A 16474-nucleotide genomic window follows, 5' to 3' on the forward strand; every position below is an offset into this window, starting at 1 on the left:
AACAGCCAAACCACATTTTCTTCTCAAATTTTACACTCACTCTCACGGCTTGACTATCGTGTCAATTTAGTCGCCAAGAAGACAAAACGGAATATGCAACCCTCTTATTGTTGTTGGAATAATTGTTTTTAAGTTATCACAAAAACTTTGTGTTACAATGAGTGTCTTTGAACCTACCAAGAAGAATGCTTGTAAAACTCCACTGTGTAGGGGGGAAGCAACATGAAGGTGTTCTGTTTCTTTCATGTATTGAAATCAAACAGAAAGATATTGTCTGACCCAAGAACTACAAAAGCGAAGAGGAAGCAGGACCAGACTCCCCTCCAGGCGACCTCTTTTTGAACAGTTTTACGAACCTCTTCTTTGAACTGTTTTACGACCTTTTCTGTGAACTGTTTACGACCCCCGTCCCTTTGGAAGCAGCTGTTGCCATGTGGTCAGAGAAAGTCCAAATAAAGGAAGGAGGCATACAATCTTTCGCCAGAGCGTGGTTTGACACTGTAAGAGGTTACATGTCGACACGTTTCTCCTCAATTGAGCCAAATTGAATTATGTCTCTGTTTATTTCCTTGCTTCTTGTCTTGTTTAATAGATGTCATCAGTGTTTGAACCTGACAATTGTGTTCTCATTTGACCTTTTTGATGCACGGATGTCAAATAATCTATAATCTGTAACTCCGCTGTACTGTAAAGTCTGCATTTGCACCGATTTTGGGTGTGCGTACGCCATTGAAGCCATCCGACGTCTTTGCTTTTACATTTGCTGCAACGGAGCCTATCTGCCTTGCTTTGGCTATCGGTTGCTACGGTAACAAAGGCACGGAGTGAAGTGGCTGCAGCAGCTTAACAGACACACAAGAGACAGTGCGAGGGAGAGGTTCTGCCCGTAGAGCTAATCATAACATCAGACAACAAAAGGACAATGCGTTTTTGGAAGCAGCACCTGCACCATCCAGTCCAGTACACGGCTCTCACAAATATAATCATTATTTTTTAACGATGTCCAGGGTCATGTGTTTCTTGGAGGCCAAAAACTAGAAACACCTGAACCACGATCCTAGATTTAAATCCATCCCTATTTAGTTCAAAGACTTGAGTTGATTCAGTTTACAATGACCACGAAATGGAAGATTGTATCAACAACCCCAGCAATGGCCACACATGTCCCCAATTCCAAGCAGGCTGGACCCATTTCTAGAGTCTTATCATAGAGACTTGTCTCAAGGGTCATTAAACCTGGGCATCCTCCCAGGGACTTCATTAGGGCTGCCTTCGCCCGGGAATATCCAGTCGAATCTAATCCGTTAAATTTTTCCCCCATCGTCGACAATGGGTTTTTTTTAAAATAATTATGCACTAGGGTTGTCTCGGTACCAATATTTTGGTAAGCTGTGAGCAATCAGATTATAATTTTATGCATAGGCCTAAACCTGTCCTAAACTGTCCCCCTAGCTAACCATCCGACTTCTGACACAATTTCTTACAAAACTCTTAGCGGTTGTCCTCTCAAAAGGGATTTGAATCTGGGTCTATCGGTTTACAAAACCTGTAGACTCACCAAAACACTGGTATGGTATACAAATCAAGTGTACAACCGTAGAAACAGTAGACTCTGTCTCATTAGCGCCTTCTTCCAGAGTTGGGTTTGTGTCCCTCACAGGCCGTGGGTGACCTGTCCTTAATTGGACCCCCAGCTAACTATCCGACTTCTGACACCATTTGTTACAAAACTCTTAGCAGTTTTCCTCTCAAATGGGATTTGAATCTGAGTCATTCGGTTTAAAAACCTGTAGACTGACTAAAACACTGGTACGGTAGAAAAATTACGTGTACAACCATAGAAACAATAGACTCTGTCTCACTAGCGGCTCCTTCCAGAGTTGGGTTTGTGTCCCTCACAGGCCGTGGGTGACCTGTCCTTAACTGGACCCCCAGCAAACCATTCAACTTCTGACACCATTTGTTATAAAACTCTTAGTAGTTTTCCTCTCAAATGGGATTTGAATCTGGGTCATTCAGTTTAAAAACCTGTAGACTCACTAAAACACTGGTACGGTAGAAAAATCATGTGTACAACCGTAGAAACAGTAGACTCTGTCTCACTAGCGCCTCTTTCCAGAGTTGGGTTTGTGTCCCTCACCCCAGATAACCATGCGACTTCTGACACCATTTGTTACAAATCTTTTCGCAGTTTTACACTCAAATCGGATTTGAATCTTGGTCTATTGGGTTGAAAGACCTGTACACAGGCCAAAACAGTGGCATGGAGTAGCAAAACTACGTGTACAGCCGTAGAGACAGTAGACTGTCACTAGCGCTTCCTTCCAGAATTGGGTTTGTGTCCCACATAGGACGTGGATCATCTGTCCTCAACTTTCCCCCCAGCTAACCGTCCGACTTCTGACACAATTTGTTACAAAACTCTTAGCAGTTTTCCTCTCAAATGGGATTTGAATCTAAGTCTATTGGTTTAAAAAACCTGTAGAATCACCAAATCACTGGTATGGTAGGAAAATCACATGTACAACCGTAGAAACAATAGACTGTCTCACTAGCGGCTCCTTCTAGAGTTGGGTTTGTGTCCCTCACAGGCCGTGGTTGACCTGTCCTTAACTGGACCCCCAGCTAACCATTCAACTTCTGACACCATTTGTTACAAAACTCTGAGCAGTTTTCCTCTCAAATGGGATTTGAATCTGGGTCACTCGGTTTAAAAACCTATTGACTCACCAAAACACTGGTACAGTAGACAAATCATGTGTACAACCGTAGAAACAGTAGACTCTGTCTTATTAGCGTCTCTTTCCAGAGTTGGGTTTTTGTCTCTCACAGGCCGTGGGTGATCTGTCCTTAATTGGACCCCCAGCTAACTATCCGACTCCTGACACAATTTGTTACAAAACTCTTAGCAGTTGTACTCTCAAATGGGATTTGAAACCGGGTCTATCGGTTTACAAAACCTGTAGACTCACCGAAACACTGGTATGGTATAAAAATCAAGTGTACAACCGTAGAGACAGTAGACTCTGTCACTAGCGCCTCCTTCTAGAATTGGGTTTGTGACACAATTTTTTGGGATTTGAATCTCAGTCTATCGGTTTAAAAAACCCGTAGACTCACCAAAACACTGGTATGGTAGAAAAATCACATGTACAACCGTAGAAACAATAGACTGTCTCACAAGCGGCTCCTTCCAGAGTTAGGTTTGTGTCCCTCACAGGCCGTGGGTGACCTGTCCTTAACTGGACCCCTAACTAACCATCTGATGGGTCGAATGCAGAGAATAATTTCGCCACACCTAGTGTGTGTGTGTGACAATCATTGGTACTTTAACTTTAACTTTAACTTTAACTTTTGACACCATTTGTTACAAAACCCTTAGCAGTTTTACTCTCAAATGGGATTTGAATCTGGGTCTATCAGTTTAAAAAACAGTAGACTCACCAAAACACTGTTATAGTAGAAAAAACATGTGTACAACCATAGAAACCGTAGACTCTGTGTCATTAGCGGCTCTTTCCAGAGTTTGGCTCGTATTCCTCACAGGCCGTGGGTGACCTGTCTTTAACATATAACCCATTTATCATTTATCATTTATAAATGGAATGGAATGCAGTGGTCTTGGTCGTGCGCGTCAGTGTATCCTGCCCCTTCTTGGTTCTCTTCCTGGAAGTAAATCCATCCATCCATCCATCCATCCATCCATCTTCTTCCGCTTATCCGAGGTCGGGTCGCGGGGGCAGCAGCCCAAGCAGGGAAACCCAAATCCTGGAAGTAAATAATTATCACAAATACAACAAAGACAGCACTTGAATGTAGATTAATTGAATTGAATTAAAACATTGGCATAATTACTTTATCATTTACCTCTCATCTCACTCTGTTCTTTTGCTTGTTTCTTTTTCCTTTTTTGTCCTCCCTCTTAATTCCTCCTCTTCTCCTGCAAATAGTTATAATTGCAAATTCAAAAGACATGCAGTGGAACTTCAATAAAATGGAATTCTAAATTGGGATATCTTCTCTTCTCCGTACCTCAAATTTTGAACCTCCCTTTCGAAAAGTGGCCAGTTTCAGGACCTCTCCAAGCTCACAATCCACTTCAGCTGTGGTCATCTGCTTGTAAACACCCCTGCATGCCTCTGCAATCACCAGCACAATTTAGAATTCCCTTTAGAATAAATACTGTAATAATAACAGCTAGATCGACCTTGTGAGCATACATGCAACATATGTTCAAAGATGCAAACCTATTATTAACACTTACTATTTATTATTCTGTAAAGGGTTCAAGTCCTCAAACGCCACTTTTCCTGACTTTCCACGGAGGCCAAGCTGCTCCAGGACTTTGTTTGTGGCAATTTTCCTCAGCATTGTCCTCACCGTGTCTGCCAAATTCTGCCCACCAAGAGCAGTAAGAGCTTTCACCTATACAAATAAATAAACAACAATATTTTACTTAATTAGAAATTGTTTTTTGATAACTGAGCAAGATATTTTTGCAGTGGGGAATTAAAACTAATTACCAGCTGCTTTCTGAGCAGAAGATCAGTGTCGAGCCGTTCACAGAAGGCCTTGAGCTGCTCAAGAGTCTCGAAAGGCTTATCAATGAGATCTTGAACATCCACAGATTCTGGCCCCACAGACTGTGCTGCCAGCCCTCTCAGCATGCGTATAATTTCTCCCCGGTTGTCAAGTATATTTTGAACTTTCATGTTCAACTGGAAAACTGCAAAGACAACAAAAGTCAAAGAGGTAATTCGTATTACTGCCTGTTGTAACAGCCTGTTTAACACCACCTATCAACAGTTAAATAGCCAACTAACGTTCACTGTCAAGGGCATTCCTGCTGCTTCTTGGAGCGGTCTGGTACTGACTCGTACTGGCTGGAGTGGTCTGGTACTGGCTTGAGCTGGCTGGAGTAGTCTGGTACTGGCTTGAGCTGGATGCATTCCTGTCTGGACTGAGCCTGGAAGTGCTGCTTCTCGCTGGGCTGTGAGGTCGGCCTGGATGCCTTGGAGTGGTCTGGTATTGGCTGGTACTGGCTGAAGTGGTCTGGTACTCGCTGGAGATTGGAAAGTTAAAGGTTGGGAGCTCTGGCAGTGGGGGTGCCTGGACGAAGATCTGTGTTTTCTCTTTTCTGCACTTCCATTTTGGCCGAATTTCCTCTTCATCTAAACCAACGAAGACAAAAAAATGTATGCACCACTAAGTAGTATTTGAGTATTGTAAGTAAACAGTCTTTGAAAAGTGACTATACCGTCAGCATCAAACACATCTTCCTCGTCGTTTCTATAACGTTCAGGGGTGATGTGGCTCCGTTTGGTTAACACTTCTTCTGGGCTCGAAAACATTTCAGCTTGTTTTTCGTATTGAAGGGCCTTGTCAAAGTCTTCTGCAAAATTTCAAAGTATGCCGATGACTCAAGATAAATTTAACTTATGTTGTTTAAAATATACATGATATGACTTAGACAATATTCCCTTACCAGTCAATTGGCAGCCTCTCCCAGAATTGTTTGTCAGGAATCTCAGCTTTCCGGATTCTGGAGTGGGTAGGATTTGGCCTTGGCCAACAGCAGAAGGTATTCTGAAGATAAAATAATCATGATGAATGACATAATAATAATAAGCTACAATATTATGCCTATGCACAGTACTTTTCAGAAAAAGTAATAACCTTTCCATCATCTTCTGTCCATTTGGTTGGGACAACAGCGACTGAATGTTCACCAAGGAACTCAACGACCACAAAAGAAGGAGCCATCTGGAAAACAATCAGATAATATTACCATTTCAATACTGCATCAAAGGGTTATTTATGAATCCTGATACAGTTAGTCAGTTATTCTTAGTCTGCACACACTCTTCTGGTTAGACATGCTCCAAGCAGACCTTCTATACTTACTACTGGTTATTGATCTGTTCAAAATTCATGCAGTATCCCCATGAATATGCTATGGCAAATTATTGTTTAACTAAACTACAAATAAATCCACCCTTCTTCAGAAGTCATTCGTTGGTCTTTGGTCAGTTTGGAAACTTTATAACAGCCAACCTGCACGAGAAATGTATGCTAGTTAGCGCCGGCGCGCATTTATACACAACGCTAAAACCGTAAAATGGTCTGAAATTAATCATGTAGGTTGGAAATTGTTATACAAAAACGTGCTTCGTATTTCACTCTTTCTACACTTACTTGTGATAAATGGATGGCGCACCAAATTGCTTTAAAATCGGGATTCTGGAAGTAGTTAGCCTTCGTCCTTCTTTGACTCATGAAGCAGCTTCAATTGTGCATGCGTGCAGTCTTCTTCTCCTTCTTCTTCTTCTTCTTCTGATTTTTATGGCGGTTGGCAAGCAACCTTGTGTGTGCATTACCGCCACCTACTGTGCGTGCAGCCTTGGCTCAGCCGGCGTCAGATTGTTCACAAAACACAACACTTTCGCAGAAAGTTAGGGAAACGTTACAACATACTGTATAAAAAGTAAATTTGCGAAAAAAAACACTTATAAAAGCCTAACAGTTGCTGTTTCCATTGCAGGCAAATTATATTTGGGTATATAGATGAGAACGTTCTAAGAACGTTCATAGAACATAATTTTAAAAAACTAACATATTTTTTAATATGTTCTAAGACCGTTCTTAGAACGTTCTTACAACATATCAAAAACTTTATTTTTGATATGTTCTAAGAACGTTCTTAGAACGTTCTCATCTTGCATAACCAAAAGAGAACCATAAGGGAACGTTACGTTAACGTTAGGTGTTACCTGGGATGGCGTAGCAAAACTACGTGTACAGCCGTAGAGACAGTAGACTCTGTGTCAGTAGTGCCTCCTTCCAGAATTGGGTTTGTGTCCCACATAGACCATGGATCATCTGTCCTTAACTGGCCCCCCAGCCAACCGTCCGACATTAGTCCAATTGCAATTATCCATCTTATCGCCTATCTCCATAGTCTATATTAAAGTGGTCACTATTCAAACGACAGATCTTCTAGAACTCAAGGTTTGGTGGTTCAAACTGTGCTCCATCTATCTTGGTCTATTGGGTTGAAAGACCTGTACACAGACCAAAACAGTGGCATGGTGTAGCAAAACTACGTGTACAGCCGTAGAGACAGTAGACTTTGTGTCAGTAGTGCCTCCTTCCAGAATTGGGTTTGTGTCCCACATAGACCGTGGATCATCTGTCCTTAACTGGCCCCCCAGCCAACCGTCCAACATTAGTCCAATTGCAATCATCCATCTTATCGCCTATCTCCATAGTCTATATTAAAGTGGTCACTATTCAAACGACAGATCTTCTAGAACTCAAGGTTTGGTGGTTCAAACTGTGCTCCATCTATCTTGGTCTATTGGGTTGAAAGACCTGTACACAGACCAAAACAGTGGCATGGTGTAGCAAAACTACGTGTACAGCCGTAGAGACAGTAGACTCTGTGTCAGTAGTGCCTCCTTCCAGAATTGGGTTTGTGTCCCACATAGACCATGGATCATCTGTCCTTAACTGGCCCCCCAGCCAACCGTCCGACATTAGTCCAATTGCAATCATCCATCTTATCGCCTATCTCCATAGTCTATATTAAAGTGGTCACTATTCAAACGACAGATCTTCTAGAACTCAAGGTTTGGTGGTTCAAACTGTGCTCCATCTATCTTGGTCTATTGGGTTGAAAGACCTGTACACAGACCAAAACAGTGGCATGGTGTAGCAAAACTACGTGTACAGCCGTAGAGACAGTAGACTCTGTGTCACTAGTGCCTCCTTCCAGAATTGGGTTTGTGTCCCACATAGACCATGGATCATCTGTCCTTAACTGGCCCCCCAGCCAACCGTCCGACATTAGTCCAATTGCAATCATCCATCTTATAGTCTATCTCCATAGTCTACATTAAAGTGGTCACTATTCAAACGACAGATCTTCTAGAACTAAAGGTTTGGTGGTTCAAACTGTGCTCCATCTATCTTGGTCTATTGGGTTGAAAGACCTGTACACAGACCAAAACAGTGGCATGGCGTAGCAAAACTACGTGTACAGCCGTAGAGACAGTAGACTCTGTGTCAGTAGTGCCTCCTTCCAGAATTGGGTTTGTGTCCCACATAGACCGTGGATCATCTGTCCTTAACTGGCCCCCCAGCCAACCGTCTGACATTAGTCCAATTGCAATCATCCATCTTATCGCCTATCTCCATAGTCTATATTAAAGTGGTCACTATTCAAACGACAGATCTTCTAGAACTCAAGGTTTGGTGGTTCAAACTGTGCTCCATCTATCTTGGTCTATTGGGTTGAAAGACCTGTACACAGACCAAAACAATGGCATGGTGTAGCAAAACTATGTGTACAGCCGTAGAGACAGTAGACTCTGTGTCAGTAGTGCCTCCTTCCAGAATTGGGTTTGTGTCCCACATAGACCATGGATCATCTGTCCTTAACTGGCCCCCCAGCCAACCGTCCGACATTAGTCCAATTGCAATCATCCATCTTATAGCCTATCTCCATGGTCTATATTAAAGTGGTCACTATTCAAACGACAGATCTTCTAGAACTCAAGGTTTGGTGGTTCAAACTGTGCTCCATCTATCTTGGTCTATTGGGTTGAAAGACCTGTACACAGACCAAAACAGTGGCATGGTGTAGCAAAACTACGTGTACAGCCGTAGAGACAGTAGACTCTGTGTCAGTAGTGCCTCCTTCCAGAATTGGGTTTGTGTCCCACATAGACCATGGATCATCTGTCCTTAACTGGCCCCCCAGCCAACCGTCCGACATTAGTCCAATTGCAATCATCCATCTTATCGCCTATCTCCATAGTCTATATTAAAGTGGTCACTATTCAAACGACAGATCTTCTAGAACTCAAGGTTTGGTGGTTCAAACTGTGCTCCATCTATCTTGGTCTATTGGGTTGAAAGACCTGTACACAGACCAAAACAGTGGCATGGTGTAGCAAAACTACGTGTACAGCCGTAGAGACAGTAGACTCTGTGTCAGTAGTGCCTCCTTCCAGAATTGGGTTTGTGTCCCACATAGACCGTGGATCATCTGTCCTTAACTGGCCCCCCAGCCAACCGTCTGACATTAGTCCAATTGCAATCATCAATCTTATCGCCTATCTCCATAGTCTATATTAAAGTGGTCACTATTCAAACGACAGATCTTCTAGAACTCAAGGTTTGGTGGTTCAAACTGTGCTCCATCTATCTTGGTCTATTGGGTTGAAAGACCTGTACACAGACCAAAACAGTGGCATGGCGTAGCAAAACTACGTGTACAGCCGTAGAGACAGTAGACTCTGTGTCAGTAGTGCCTCCTTCCAGAATTGGGTTTGTGTCCCACATAGACCGTGGATCATCTGTCCTTAACTGGCCCCCCAGCCAACCGTCCGACATTAGTCCAATTGCAATCATCCATCGTATCGCCTATCTCCATAGTCTATATTAAAGTGGTCACTATTCAAACGACAGATCTTCTAGAACTCAAGGTTTGGTGGTTCAAACTGTGCTCCATCTATCCCGGTCACTGCGTTCGTGTCCATGGGTAAGACACTTCCCCCACCGTGCCTCCAGTGCAGCCCACACTGGTGTAAAAATGCTCATGAATACAAGGTGGTAGTCGGGGATTGGCAGCCACGTTTCTTTTAGTCTACTCTTACCACCACCAGTAAGTGACTGTGGAGTGAGTGAATAATTGGTTCTCAGTGTGAAGTGCTTTTGGTCTCTGGACAAAGGCTGTATATAAATCCATTAAGATTATTTAAATCTTGCACCCTCCCGTGGCTAACCATCACAAATCTGACAGCTTTTTTCGTCACAGAACTCTCTGAATTTTTACCTGAGTTTATTGCGTTACAAAACCAGTACAGAGACTGTAAAGAACTGGACTCTTAGGTTGTGTTATAAGAACTGGAGTGTGAGTGATTTCTATTCCAAACTAGGGTTGTCCGTATACCAATATTTTAGTTTCGGTACAAAAATGTATTTTGATGCTTTTCGGTACTTTTCTAAATAAAGGGGACCACAAAAGAATTTCATTATTGTCTTTATTTGAACAGAAAATGTTAGTGTACATGAAACATATGTTTATTATTGTCATTTAGTCCTTAAATAAAATAGTGAACATACTAGACAACTTGTCTTTTAGTAGTAAGTAAACAAACAAAGACTCCTAATTAGTCTGCAGTAACATATTGTGTCATTTATACACCTATTATTTTGTACACATTATGAGGGACAAACTGTAAAAACTGATTATTAATCTACTTGTTCATTTACTGTTAATATCTGCTTATTTTCTGTTTTAACATGTTCTATCTACACTTCTGTTCAAATGTAATAATCACTTATTCTTCTCTTCTATGATACTTAACATTAGTTTTGGATGATACCACACATTTAGGTATCGATCCGATACCAAGTAGTTACAGAATCACACATTGGTCATATTCAAAGTCCTCATGTGAAGAAAGGACTCGGACCACGAGCAGATACTGGTTGCTCTTTTAAGGACAGCCCAGTGGATTTGTCTGTGCACATAACCAAAAGACAATACGGCTGTGTAACATGCACAGCGCGGTGCGTTCAAGATCCTGTTATCGAACAAACCCACAAAGAACCCTGAAACACCTGGATACATGTCTGCAAAAAGTCTGTTTACAATGTTTATATTAGATTGACACTTCAATAATATTGTGAGAGTCCAGTCCATAGTGGATCTAACATAATAGTGAGAGTCCAGTCCATAGTGGATCTAACATAATAGTGTGAGAGTCCAGTCCATAGTGGATCTAACATAATAGTGAGAGTCCAGTCCATAGTGGATCTAACATAATAGTTTGAGAGTCCAGTCCATAGTGGATCTAACATAATAGTGTGAGAGTCCAGTCCATAGTGGATCTAACATAATAGTGAGAGTCCAGTCCATAGTGGATCTAACATAATAGTGAGAGTCCAGTCCATAGTGGATCTAACATAATAGTGTGAGAGTCCAGTCCATAGTGGATCTAACATAATAGTGTGAGAGTCCAGTCCATAGTGGATCTAACATAATAGTGAGAGTCCAGTCCATAGTGGATCTAACATAATAGTGTGAGAGTCCAGTCCATAGTGGATCTAACATAATAGTGAGAGTCCAGTCCATAGTGGATCTAACATAATAGTGAGAGAGTCCAGTCCATAGTGGATCTAACATAATAGTGAGAGTCCAGTCCATAGTGGATCTAACATAATAGTGTGAGAGTACAGTCCATAGTGGATCTAACATAATAGTGAGAGTCCAGTCCATAGTGGATCTAACAAAATAGTAAGAGTCCAGTCCATAGTGGATCTAACATAATAGTGTGAGAGTTCAGTCCATAGTGGATCTAACATAATAGTGAGAGTCCAGTCCATAGTGGATGTAACATAATAGTGAGAGAGTCCAGTCCATAGTGGATCTAACATAATAGTGTGAGAGTCCAGTCCATAGAGGATCTAACATAATATTGTGAGAGTCCAGTCCATAGTGGATCCAACATAATAGTGAGAGTCCAGTCCATAGTGGATCTAACATAATAGTGAGAGTTCAGTCCATAGTGGATCTAACATAATAGTGAGAGTCCAGTCCATAGTGGATCTAACATAATAGTGAGAGTCCAGTCCATAGTGGATCTAACATAATAGTGAGAGTCCAGTCCATAGTGGATCTAACATAATAGTGTGAGAGTCCAGTCCATAGTGGATCTAACATAATATTGTGAGAGTCCAGTCCATAGTGGATCCAACATAATAGTGAGAGTCCAGTCCATAGTGGATCTAACATAATAGTAAGAGTCCAGTCCATAGTGGATCTAACATAATAGTGAGAGTCCAGTCCATAGTTGATCTAACATAATAGTGAGAGTCCAGTCCATAGTGGATCTAACATAATAGTGACAGAGTCCAGTCCATAGTGGATCTAACATAAAAGTGTGAGTGTCCAGTCCATAGTGGATCTAACATAATAGTGAGAGTCCAGTCCATAGTGGATCTAACATAATAGTGAGAGTCCAGTCCATAGTGGATCTAACATAATAGTGTGAGAGTCCAGTCCATAGTGGATCTAACATAATAGTGAGAGAGTCCCGTCCATAGTGGATCTAACATAAAAGTGTGAGTGTCCAGTCCATAGTGGATCTAACATAATAGTGAGAGTCCAGTCCATAGTGGATCTAACATAATAGTGTGAGAGTCCAGTCCATAGTGGAGCTAACATAATAGTGTGAGAGTCCAGTCCATAGTGGATCTAACATAATAGTGTGAGAGTCCAGTCCATAGTGGATCTAACATAATAGTGTGAGAGTCCAGTCCATAGTGGATCTAACATAATAGTGAGAGTCCAGTCCATAGTGGATCTAACATAATAGTGTGAGAGTCCAGTCCATAGTGGATCTAACATAATAGTGAGAGTCCAGTCCATAGTGGATCTAACATAATAGTGTGAGAGTCCAGTCCATAGTGGATCTAACATAATAGTGAGAGTCCAGTCCATAGTGGATCTAACATAATAGTGTGAGAGTACAGTCCATAGTGGATCTAACATAATAGTGAGAGTCCAGTCCATAGTGGATCTAACATAATAGTGAGAGTTCAGTCCATAGTGGATCTAACATAATAGTGAGAGTCCAGTCCATAGTGGATCCAACATAATAGTGTGAGAGTCCAGTCCATAGTGGATCTAACATAATATTGTGAGAGTCCAGTCCATAGTGGATCTAACATAATAGTGAGAGTCCAGTCCATAGTGGATCTAACATAATAGTGTGAGAGTCCAGTCCATAGTGGATCTGACATAATAGTGTGAGAGTCCAGTCCATAGTGGATCTGACATAATAGTGAGAGTCCAGTCCATAGTGGATCTAACATAATAGTGTGAGAGTCCAGTCCATAGTGGATCTAACATAATATTGTGAGAGTCCAGTCCATAGTGGATCTAACATAATAGTGAGAGTCCAGTCCATAGTGGATCTAACATAATAGTGAGAGTTCAGTCCATAGTGGATCTAACATAATAGTGAGAGTCCAGTCCATAGTTGATCTAACATAATAGTGAGAGTCCAGTCCATAGTAGATCTAACATAATAGTGAGAGAGTCCAGTCCATAGTGGATCTAACATAATAGTGAGAGTCCAGTCCATAGTGGATCTAACATAATAGTGTGAGAGTCCAGTCCATAGTGGATCTAACATAATAGTGAGAGTCCAGTCCATAGTGGATCTAACATAATAGTGTGAGAGTCCAGTCCATAGTGGATCTAACATAATAGTGAGAGTCCAGTCCATAGTGGATCTAACATAATAGTGAGAGAGTCCAGTCCATAGTGGATCTAACATAATAGTGTGAGAGTCCAGTCCATAGTGGATCTAACATAATAGTGAGAGTCCAGTCCATAGTGGATCTAACATAATAGTGAGAGTCCACTCCATAGTGGATCTAACATAATAGTGAGAGTTCAGTCCATAGTGGATCTAACATAATAGTGAGAGTCCAGTCCATAGTGGATCTAACATACTAGTGTGAGAGTACAGTCCATAGTGGATCTAACATAATAGTGAGAGTCCAGTCCATAGTGGATCTAACATAATAGTGTGAGAGTCCAGTCCATAGTGGATCTAACATAATAGTGAGAGTCCAGTCCATAGTGGATCTAACATAATAGTGTGAGAGTCCAGTCCATAGTGGATCTAACATAATAGTGTGAGAGTCCAGTCCATAGTGGATCTAACATAATAGTGAGAGTCCAGTCCATAGTGGATCTAACATAATAGTGAGAGTCCAGTCCATAGTGGATCTAACATAATAGTGTGAGAGTCCAGTCCATAGTGGATCTAACATATTAGATGCTTATTCTACTGAGGTAGCATCTCTAATTGTTACCAGTAGAACATTCCATAGTATTGGAGCCCCAATAGAAAACGCTCTATAGCCCGCAGACTTTTTTTGGGCTCTGAGAATCACTAATAAGCCGGAGTTCTTTGAAGGCAGATTTCTGTCCGGGACATATGGTACACTACAATCAGCAAGATAGGATGGAGCTAGACCGTGTAGTATTTTATACCTAAGTAGTAAAACCTTAAAGTCACATCTTTGTCGTCTTTGCAAAGGCAGACCGTAATAACGGAGCAGAGATCTGCAGCATTCCTTTCCCCAACCGTGGGGTTTGTATCCAAAGAAGTGTTGCTGAGGCCTCTCAAACGTAGGTATGGTCACGGCCGGTAAACGCTGCCCACCACAGGGAGGGACGGTCTCTAGAAAGTGTATTGATCCTGTGCAGCCATCTTGTGCAAATACCACTTCTGTGATGGGATTACAGCTAAATATGATCTCTTTGGCCGTGTTGACGCATTGGATTACCGTTTAGGAATTCCCAGTGCGGCGCTCAGATGTGTTATGATGATAAACAAGCGAGCCTTAATGAAATGGGGGCTGGGTGATATCAGCTGATGATAAGCAAGCGTGATAAGGTGTGAACAGGTGAGCGCGCTCCTTCTGATTGGTTAATGATGCGAGAGGAAGCAGGTGATTTGTCAACAGTTTCCTTGATGAGGCGAGATTACATCATGTGCATCCATTAGTCTCCCTACTAACTCACCAGTGCCTCCATGGAAATGCCCCCCTCTACCTCAAAGAACTGCTCACCCCCCAAATCCTCCACACGACACCGCCGCTCCGGACAAGGCTAACCTCCTCCAACCTCCGAGGACAAAGCTCCGAACTATGGGAGACCGGGCTTTCTGCTCCGCCCGCTCCCAGTCTGTGGAACGCTCTCCCTGACCACCTGAGGGTACCACAGACTGTAATAATAGTAATAATAATAATGGATTAGATTTTATATTGCGCTTTTCTATTACTAGATACTCAAAGCGGTCACAGGGAAGTGAGAACCCATCATTCATTCACACCCGGTGGTGGTCAGTTGTCATTTGTTCAACGTCGTTAATTATACTCCTGGTGTTCCTCAAGGTTCCATTTTAGGTCCTCTTTTTTTTTCATCATTTGGGCTATTCAACTGCTGGTCCGCGAGTTCAGTTAAAAAAAAGTAGTGAAAGACTCACATTTCCGCAGAAAACCGCAGAATGCTCCAGTAACTCTCCATCCATCCGTTTTATCCGCTTACCAGAGGGTGGCGGGGGCAGCAGCCTAAGCAGAGAAGACCAGACTTACCTTTCTTGAGCTACGTTCCCAGGCCTGCTGAGAGACATAGTCTGTCCGACATGTCCTAGGTCAGGGGTCGGCAACCTTTACCACTCAAAGAGCCATTTTGGCAAGTTTCACAAATTAAAGAAAGTAATGGGAGCCACAAAAAAAAAAATTAAATTTAAAATGAAAAACACTGCATACAAAGCTTAAATGCTTTGTGCTATGTTAACCAGGGGTCTCCGACACACGCACCGGCACGCACTTTAATGTGGAAATTTGATGTTAGTGCAGCCCGCGAGTTTTGAATGAATGGCGCTTGATAGCGTCATACTTGCCAACCCTCTCACTTTTCCCGGGAGACTCCCGAATATCAGAGAGTGATGACACTGCATTTGGCGCCCTCTACAGTCTGCCCTAACAGTGTACCTGCTCGACCACACGTAGAATGCAATTTCAGCTTGCTCACGTAAGTGACAGCAAGGCGTACTAACTCAGCAGCCACACATCTTACACTGACGGTACCAATACCCAGAATCCCATGCAGCCCTAACTCTTCCGCTCAACCAACGCACGGAGGGGGGGGGGGGGGGGGGGGGGGGTGGGTTGATGTGTGGGGGGATTTGGTGGTAGCGGGGGTGTATAATGTAGACCGGAAGAGTTAGGGCTGCATGGGATTCTGGGTAATGGTTGTGTTGTGTTTATGTTGTGTTACGGTGGGATGTTCTCCAGAAATGTGTTTTTCATTCTTTTTTGGTGTGGGTTCACAGTGTGGCGCATATTTGTAACGTAACAATGTTAAAGTTGTTTGATACGACTACCGTCAGTGTAAGCTGTGTGGCTGATGAGTAAGTATGCTTTGCTGTCTCCTGTGAGTGTAAGTAATAACAACATGCAACATGTGGCTGGACTGGCACGCTGTATGTAAATGCTATAGAGGACAATTACTGCAGTGCAATTAGGGCACGCCCTTTATTTAGTAATTAGAGTGTAAATAGGATTATTTTTTCCCTGGGAGTAATCTATGAGAGACACTGACATCCATAAATCTCCTGGGAAAATCAGGGGGGTTGGCATGTATGTAGCTGAGCCGCATCAGAGTGGTCAATGCGGCTCCGGAGCCGCGGGTTGCCGACCCCTGTCCTAGGTCTTCCCCCGTGGTCTCCTATCGGTCTGATGTACCCTAAACACCTCCCCTGGGAGGCGTTCAGGTGGTATCCTAACCAGAGCCCCAAATCCTCCACACGACATCTCCGCTCCGGACAGACAAACCTCCTCCAACCTCCGAGGAAAAAAGCTCCGAACTACGGGAGACCGG

At 42.6% G+C, this 16474-nt stretch overlaps 1 protein-coding gene and 2 long non-coding RNA genes across 3 annotated transcripts in view; 1 reads left to right on the forward strand and 2 right to left on the reverse strand.

The window, feature by feature from the left end:
* sema6ba (sema domain, transmembrane domain (TM), and cytoplasmic domain, (semaphorin) 6Ba) overlaps positions 1-16474 on the forward strand; it is a 173164-nt gene that overhangs the window by 65796 nt on the left and 90894 nt on the right. The gene's annotated exons all lie outside the window — the stretch shown is intronic.
* On the reverse strand, positions 3579-4504 carry LOC133631268 (uncharacterized). Its single transcript, XR_009821423.1, has 4 exons — positions 4265-4504; positions 4033-4139; positions 3868-3940; positions 3579-3768 (listed from the first exon to the last, which is right to left on the reverse strand). It is a non-coding gene; the product is annotated as an uncharacterized LOC133631268 (long non-coding RNA).
* Positions 5314-6166, reverse strand: LOC133631269 (uncharacterized). Its single transcript, XR_009821424.1, has 3 exons — positions 5677-6166; positions 5486-5586; positions 5314-5392 (listed from the first exon to the last, which is right to left on the reverse strand). It is a non-coding gene; the product is annotated as an uncharacterized LOC133631269 (long non-coding RNA).

This window comes from Entelurus aequoreus, linkage group LG16 (genome assembly GCF_033978785.1).
Source record: "Entelurus aequoreus isolate RoL-2023_Sb linkage group LG16, RoL_Eaeq_v1.1, whole genome shotgun sequence".
Classification (NCBI taxonomy): Eukaryota; Metazoa; Chordata; class Actinopteri; order Syngnathiformes; family Syngnathidae; genus Entelurus; species Entelurus aequoreus.